The following is an 8,730-nucleotide window of genomic DNA, read 5'->3' as shown; positions in this document are numbered from 1 at the left end:
TGTTGAAAGGAAGCTTTTATTCCTACATCAATTTTTTATCCTGTCACAACAGGTACATGGTGAATCATGCCTCCAGTCAGTCCTGTAGAGAAAATAAACTTGATCTTCTGAAGTCAATAAAGTATTTTAAAAATGCTGACTGATTGAGGTAGAATTACAGTCTTAAGCTTCAGTCTTCAAAGCGCTACACAATCTTTAGAAGAACCATTGAGGTTACCATTCTAAGATGACTTTGGTATGCAGATGAGAACTGTAAAGCTGAAGTAATACTGTTTATAAATATGGCCAGCTGTTGCAACATTCTCTGTAAATTCCACTGGACTGGAGTCTTCTTCCAAATGTAAGTCTGAATTTTCACATTTTGCATTAACCTTTCACATATATGGATCAGGCTGCACAGTCACAACTTTTTCTCCTTATCGATGACCTTTTTTGGCCAAACATGCAGTCTTTCATTTTATACAGAATCCTTCTTTAGGCAGAATGTTGAGGAGCTCTGGGAGATTCTGAAACTTTCATCTCTTTGTAGCTTGTCCCATAGAACAGATCACTTCCACACTCTTCTCTATCGTGGGACTATATAGTGGAGTCACTGATTTAGATTGTTACTGAGCATTCCACTGGCAAAAGTAAATTCTGCCAGCAGAAAAAGCAATTGGTCTACCAGTTCTCCTTGAAGACCGCCACTTCGTTCATCGCACTATTGCTGAGGTTTTGCTGTCCCCTCCTCAAGGGCATGGTTTTAGTGAGCAGAGCAGGCTGAAGTGGGAGAATGAGATTAGAAATTTGTGTGTGTCTCTTTTTAAAATCTGAACGTGTCTCTGTGTTAAGTGCCTTCAAGACACTTTCCGCTTATGGTGACCCTGTGACCTCCCAAAAGTCTTATTGTTAAGAGCCTTGCTCAGGCCTTGCAAACTGAGTGCCACGTCTTTCTTTATTAAATCGGTCTGCTCACTCTGAATAGGACCTAAGCATTTCTGTCAACTTCATAGCAGGTGTTACCTTCAGAAGTACACCAGTGTCGTCTGTTGGTGGCCTAGTTTCATGGTTGTAATTTTAGCAGTGGTTGCAACTAATTTGTGACAGCTGTTCCTTTTAATATAAAAGTTGAAGTTGGCTTTTTATGAGCTAGATGTTTGTTGCAGAACTGTAGGTGAAGTGCAGGCCGCTGGTGGCCAGGGGGCTAAATTTCAAAAGATCCCTCCCCCACAATTCCTTTGATCCATTTTCTTATATATATATATATATATATTCGTTGAGAAAAAAAGTCTTTTTGACAAAGCATAACTGTTGCTGAAAAGTATTCAGGGAAAGGCTGTCATGCAGATATGAGGCCCCAGGCTAGGAAAAGCTTTAAATGTAAAGCCAACAGATTGAATTGTTCTTAGAACTAGATAATAAGCCAGGCAGCACTCACAAATTTTGTATAACATGCATATTTTTACTGACACCGTCTAGCATTTTGTACCAGTTGGAGATCCTGAGCAGCCTACAGAGTTTGCGTATTGGCAGAAAACTGAGGTTAGATAAGATGCTTCAAATGTTCTAAGTCAAATGTTCTAACTTCTAGGGTTACCAACTGTGCCTTAGGCTATTTGGGGGTTGTACTTGGGGACTGCAGAGTTTGAGGGAGTTCAGCAGAGATACAATGACATAGAGTCTACTCTCCGAGGCTGCCATTCCTTCAAGAAGAACCAGTCTCTGTAGTTTGGAGATAAGTTGTAATTCCAGGGGAATGCCCATTCTCCACCTAGACATTGGCAACCCTAACTTCTGACCTCCCCTTTGAAAGTAAAGGCCACTCCCCACTTACCTCGTCTGAGTGCAACCCCACAGCGACCCCTCGTAGAAAAGCCTCCGTGGCTTTTGACAATGGAGACATTTGTTCCCCACTCATTTTCCATTCAGGAAATAGTGTGGGGTTCCACATCAAGAGTCAAAGAGGCAATCGAGCGTTCTGATTGGCTGGCACACGTGTGCATCATTTACACGTGGGAGTTGCAGCCAGCCGAAGGCGGGGCTCCATTTTGATTGGCTGACCCGAAAAATTCGTTTGGATAAGCTGAATGCATTGTTTTAAGACGTCTGCACATGCTGACGTCACTACCTGTTGCAAATTGCTTGGGCAGAAAAATGAAAGTAAATATCGGTTTCGGTTTACACCGCCGACAACCCTGTGCTCAGCAGCACTTTGCCAAGCTGCAAAACAGTGGAGCTCGAGCAAAAAAGAGCAATGTTGGCACGTCTTGTTGTGCACACGTCTCAATTTCCAAGCACTTTCTGACGGGAATACCCTCCCTAAACAAAATGACGGTTCCTGTTTCCTGATTGGCTGGAAGCTGCGCGTCAGAGCGAATCAGCCACGCGTAAACAGCCGAGGTTCCCCACCCCCCTGCGGCACCTGCGGGGCTTTTGAAAATGTTGCTCTTTTCAGAGGAGCTAATTTGCCGCACGACAAGGAGGTGGGACAGCGGCAAATTAAGGGCAGCTGCGCAGTGGGCGCTGGTGACGTGGGGAACGTCCATCCTCCTCGTGTCTTTTAAAGAGGTGACCCCGCGGCTTATGGTGAGTGGGGAGTGGCCCTAAGCCTCAGGACTGAATTTAAATGGGGTGCCCAGAACTCACTTGTGTGTTCCCTTCTGACCGTTGGAAATGGTGACCAGAAGAGCAGGAAAAACTGCTGTTCAGTAAGATGGGGCAGGCAGGTAGGAGCAAAAAACCCAGATAAAAATTACACTTTTTGTTTAGCTGTTTGTTTTGTGGGGATAAACAAAACAACAAGAAAAAATCATTTTGTCAGCACTTGGAACAAAAGAACAGAAGAAACTGCGCAATTTCTCTGTTCTGTCCTGTGGTAGCTTCAGAAATGGCAAAAAACAATGCATAAAGGAAAATCTATGGCAAAGGAAAGGTACGCACGCTGTGAGGCAGAATGCAAGTGCGTCCCCAAAGAAGACTCTGAGTGCCACCTCTGGCATGCATGCCATAGGTTCGCCACCACTGCCCTAGGGTAAGTAGCTTAGGCACCATACATAACAAGGGAAAGGCCCAGCTGCAGTGTTCGTTGCTGTTCATGCCAGAGAGGAGCACGTTCAAGAGCTCTTTGTGCCTTGAAGTATCAGGGAGTGAGTCAGTGTCTAGAGCCAGTGTTGTTAGCCCTTTAACTTGCACTGTTTAAAATATGGGTCTGGATGGGAGCGGGGATCAAAAAAGAAGTTGCTGGTCAGGGTGTATAGGAAATGACTGCCCGGAAAGCTAGGTTGGCAGGAACCCTTTGCTTTCTGTTAGCATTTCTATTTTAGCATTGCAAATATTGAAGCTAGCAAATGGGTTTGTTTTTCTCTGTGCATTTTTTTCTCCCTGTGTGTTCTGTTTGCAGTGGCTACTCGAACAGTGTTGTCTTGTTTGGGGTGGATTAAAGCTTCTCTAAAGTTTACAGCCATTTCCCCCTTGCCATAATTTGTAATACCTCACAAACTTGGGGAAATCGAGCTTCTGGCAGAGGGGAGGGAAGAAGTTAGTGATACACTCCTTTGCTTTGCTTTTGCTTTTCACGCAGTCATTGGCCCAACTATCCAGATCAGCTCACATTGTTGAACCTTTAGCTCAGGTTCCAGAGGGGTAGTCACGTTAGAGTGTTGTGACAGATAAAAACAGGAGTATTGGGGCACCCTGAAGATTAATATATTGTTTATTCCAGCATAAACTTTTTGTGGCCACGAGCTCCCATCTTCAGATGCTGTCTGTGGCTCCTCACAAGGCAACCTTTTAAAACAGGAGATCAAGGGACCTCAAAATGCTACAGGGTAAAATTAAAATCTAATCCAGTAAAATGTAAAGACCCACTAGAAATATAGCTAGTTCAGCAAAACCAGTGAACAATCTCTGTATTTTTCTTGATTGGATTATCACTATGCATAATTATGTTTCATGGCTTCTTTATCCTGATTTTAAAAAAATTATTTGCATACCTTCTTCACAGAAGATCTGCCTAGAGTGATGTAGTGGTTACAGTGTGGAGAGTCTGGGTTCAAATATCCACTTTCCATCAAATTTACCAGGTGAGCTGGGACCAATCATTCTCTTGCCACCTAATCTGCCTTCCAGAGTTGTTTTGAGAACAAAATGGTGGAGGGAAGAAACACACATGTTGGCTAGAGCTCCTCAGTGGAATAAATACGCTAAATAAATTATGAGGAGCCACACAATGCATCTGAAAAAGTGACTTGTAGGCCACAAAAGCTGAAATAAAAGCTGTTTAGTCTATAAACCTGCTGCTGGTCATTTTTCATGTACTCTGGCAGCAGCTGATTCCCCTAACTAAATTGAAGAAGTGAATGCTGAGGAAAAGGGGAAGTGACTGCTGAGGAGGCCAGGCTGATATGGGGTTGCTGTGCTCTCCTCTGGTGAAATGGAGCCTACCTCAGGCTTCCCAACAGATGGAGGCTGACTTCCACCCCCAAACCTCCTCATTGTGTGATTTGGGCCTGTATTCTATAGCAGCTGAGGCCAGAGAGCATAAATGGAAATCCCTACACACAGGACAGGTTGTCAGCCATCCCCTGCCATTGATATCATCCTTAGAGTATGTATATGTAGTAGTGCACTGCCGACCCAGCAGCGCCGTAGTAGAACGTTGGGACGCCAACGGACCTGCGGCCTTGCCGGTCGCATCGCACCCCCACTCCTCGTCCCCCCATGAGTCACGGGTCATGAACTGTCTGACTCAATCACCGGGCGCAGGGACAATGGTCTTGCCCCCAGGTGAGGATTAGGCTCTCAGGCAGCGATACGCTCCTCTCCGCCGTACCCAGATGAGATCATGCATCACATGCTGATCTCCCGACCTCCCGCCTCCCGTTCTCCAGGAACCCCCGGTCCCTCCCTCCTACGCCCCGATAGGGTAACAATAAAGGTGCCAGGAACCCGTGAGGGCCGGGGAGACTTCGCTAAGGAACCCGGACCTCGGTCTCCCGCTGCTGGCGATCTCCACCAGATGTTATCTCCGGCGTCTTGCGTCCTGGTTCGCTACGCTGACCCGGCGTGGAGTGAGCCTACAAGCTGGTGCGAGCCGGGAATCCTCGAACCTCCACCCTGCTCACCGTGTCGCCTGGGGAAGGGCAGCGATACCGAAGTCCGCTGGATCGGCATCCAGGGACCACCGTTTGGTATCGCCTGTCCTCTGGATCGGCGCATCCAGAACCGCAGCGTCCTAGAGACACTCTCGTCCGGCGGAACACCGGTGAGTATGGGAGCTTGCAAAAGCAGGGCTTATGACAAGCACGTTAGCCGAACTGAAAGCGTTAGCGAAATGCGTAGGGGTCCCGGTAAAGAGAGGGAGCTGCGCCAAATTGGTTGAGGAGATTGAAGCTCAGTGTCCATGGTACCCAGGGGGGGACATTGAATCTGGGACTGGGAAAACATGGTGCACTCTTACTGGAAAGAGCCTGTTCAGCAGCCCGATGTAAGCTGCTACCCAGCGATGGAGACAATGTTTTGTCGCCATCAGCCTGCAGACCCTACGGCTCCCTTGCTGTAGAGCCGCCCTCCTTCGATCTTTCACCTTCAATTTCAACCCCGAATTTTCTCTATCCACTAAATTGGGCGGCGCCTGTCCTCCTTCACCCCCTCGGCTCCTTCACCCAATTCCAAACTCTCCAGCGGCCCAGCCGCCCCTCCCCTGCTCCGCCTTCATTTCGAAGCCACTGCACCTCCGTCAATACGTAATGGCGCGGGTTTCAAACTCTACATAGAAGCGTGTATTAGCCCGCGATCTGCAAAGAAGGAAACCCTGGCGGAAGCGATGCCGAATTCTTGCATTGTGCCCGTCCACTCCACAGATACCGTGGGGGAGGATGGCATAGTTGGCCCGAGGTTAGTCGAGTACCGCCCCTGAGCTATAATATCCTCACCGAGGCTCCCATAGCCGGTGCGGACGATGGAGTCACCAACCCCTATGTGAAGCATGCTTTCGAGGCAGTCGCGAGGAGTCACCCTAATGGTCCCGGGCGACTGGAAGACCACCCTCCATGCTCCTGAGGCCCTGCACAATTTGTGATCTGGGAGGCGAGTTCCGCCAGCAATGCTTTAGCAGGGCAACCGCCTCGGCGCGCCTACACCGCCGCACAACTACGGCCCGATGCCTTCCAGTAACCCCAACAATCAGATTGTCCTGCCTGGAAGCCACCCTTACGGTTAGCCTCTGAGTGCGCTTACACAAGAGGCGTTTGTCAGGGTCCCCAATTCTGGCAGCCCACACAGAGCTTCTCCGCCATCCGGCAAAAACCCCAAGAACCCTATGCGAGTTTGTGAGCAGGCTCCAGGAAGCTCTCAAGAGGCAGGTTGATACTTGAGGAGGCTCAGAGGCGAACTCCTTAGCGTCTGCTAGCCATAAAGAGAGCAGCCTCCGCTGAGTGCCATAAAGCAATCCACAGGCTTAGGTAAGAACCCTAGACTGGCCGACATGCTTAAGGCTTGCCAGGCTCCGGGTCCTTAGCCCTGCAGCGGACCTCCTGACCTTGACCCTCTCTCCATTACTAGGAAACAGCCCGAGGCAGATGTTTAATTGCCACCAGTCCGGACACTTCCGTGAATTGCAGGCGCTGCCCAGTAGGGGGGCCTACAGCCCGCACCGAGGAGGTCTCCCCAAGGAAAAAGACCCTCAGGGAGGCCGTCCCCGAGCCTTCTCCACCCTTAAACAAGAACTATCCCTTATTACAGGGGGCTGGCCTGCAGCTACCGCGCCGAGCCAGCGTACACACCCAATGTGGCGGGCATCCTGGAAACGGCCTCACGCGAGGGCAGCCGCCTTCACAGGGCTCCTACGCCCAAGAGCATCCCACGCCGCCCACTCACACACAGCTCCAGAGGCCCAGGTGAGACCCCCCAGGGTGCGGGGGAGCTAACCGGCCATGTGAAGTGTCCGAGGCGGCCTGATCAGAGTGGCAGCTGGGACATTGGGCACCAGGGAGGAGAGGGCAGGCCACACGGGAAGCCCCAAGCAGTCGGGCAGCAACTCAGCCGCCCTCCCACGGCTGCCATGGGAGGCTCGAGGCAGGTAAGCCCGCCCCACCCTCCCCTCCCGTGGACCACGAGACCCCAGTATGGGTAGAACAGTGGCCACTGCCCAGAGAATTGACTGCCATGCACCAGCTCGTGGAGGAGCAGCTGGCAGCGGGCCTGTCGAGACCTCAACATCGCCATGGAACACACCTGTCTTTGTAATAAAAGAAGAGTGGCCGATGGCGATTACTACAGGATCTCAGAGCAGTAAATGCCTGCATCCAGCCCATGGGCCCCTCTTCAATGCGGTTTACCCAACCCCAACCTTATCCCCGGACTACCAGGTCCTGGTTGTTGACCCTGAAGGATTGTTTCTTTTGTATTCCCCTCTCTCGAAGACCGAGGTACATTTGGCTTTCCGCGGTGCGGTGCTTAATCATCAGCAGCCCGCGGCCAGATACCAATGGAAGAGATCTTGCCCAGGGAATGCTCCAGCTTAGCCCACCTTGTGTCAGTTCTTACGTCCATCGCCTTAGCCCGTTTTGTAAGCGCCAGACCCTAGTCATCCATTACATGGATGATATCCCACAAGCCTTGCCGACCATCCCCGCAGTGGAGTGCGCTGCTAGCCGACCGCAGCTAAAACAGTCAGGCCTATACGCCGGCGAAAGGTGCAGAAGAGCGAGCCATTCTTGTATCTGGGGCATAAACTCCTCCACTCCTCCGCCCCTGTCATACCAGAGATACCGTCCCAGACCATACGCTCCTCCAGCTGCAGCAGCTGCTTGGAACCCTCAACTGGGTCCGTCCCTTCTTTGCCTCACCACCCCTTGCTCAGCCCCTGTTTTAGCTACTCCCGGCTCGCCAAAATCCAGGGGACAGGATCAACTCACCCAAAGCGCCTGGGGCCTTCGGGCAGTAAGGGAGGTCCTAGCCCGCGATGGGTGGATCGGGTCCCCTCAAAGATCAACCTCTCTCCCCTCTTCCTCTTAGACACCCCTCTCTAACCCGAGGTCCCTAGGGTGCCTGCCGCCACAAACCTTCTTGGTGAATGGCTTTTACCTGCCTCGTGGCGGCAAAATCTCTCCCTGCCGGGCCAGCTTTACATGAATCTCATCAACCAAGAGCGTCCAGCGCCTCTGGTAATGGTGGGATGGGACCCGAAAAAATGCGTCATGCCCTCTAAAACAGAACAGAGTTCCAACATCTCTTGAGCAGCCTCCTCACCCCTCCAGCTGGCCTAGAAAATTTGCATTGGGAGATCCTCTTCCACCTTCCTTCCCCAGACCTCGCCTCACTCTCCTCCCGCTCTACCCTGTCCCATTGACCTTTAGCGGCCTCTGCCCCGCCAAAGCCCCCACCATGGTGTTGCGCTGACCCGGGGCAAGCGTCGGCATGTGATGCATTTCAACAAAATGGTCAATGGCAGACCGGCCTGCGCCGCCCCAAGCCTCCATTTCAGCGGGCTGGCGGGCTTCGCCCGGCCATTCTGGCCTTTCAGAGCTTCTGACCTTCAGCCTTCTGGGTGCGATTCCCAATGCATTGAGCGCGTGATTGCCCACCTACCACCAGACCATTGGCCCCGAATGCGATCAGAGCCTCATAGTCTCTTCCTGACATTCACGGAACCTACTAGCATCAGAACCTCTCAATTGCCCGTAGGCCATATGCGCAGCCACCGCGCTTGCGCTCTGAGCCCCTCCCAGCGGGGAACCAACCGCGAACTGC

At 51.1% G+C, this 8,730-nt stretch overlaps 1 protein-coding gene across 1 annotated transcript in view; it reads left to right on the top strand.

Moving 5' to 3' along the window:
- The window catches only part of CHST13 (carbohydrate sulfotransferase 13), a 74,524-nt gene that overhangs the window by 9,720 nt on the left and 56,074 nt on the right, over positions 1–8,730 (top strand). The window lies entirely within an intron of this gene.

Source organism: Sphaerodactylus townsendi, linkage group LG03, assembly GCF_021028975.2.
Source record: "Sphaerodactylus townsendi isolate TG3544 linkage group LG03, MPM_Stown_v2.3, whole genome shotgun sequence".
NCBI lineage: Eukaryota > Metazoa > Chordata > Lepidosauria > Squamata > Sphaerodactylidae > Sphaerodactylus > Sphaerodactylus townsendi.
The sequence above is the reverse complement of the archived record's forward strand: the minus strand, read 5'-3'. Positions and strand labels throughout refer to the sequence as shown.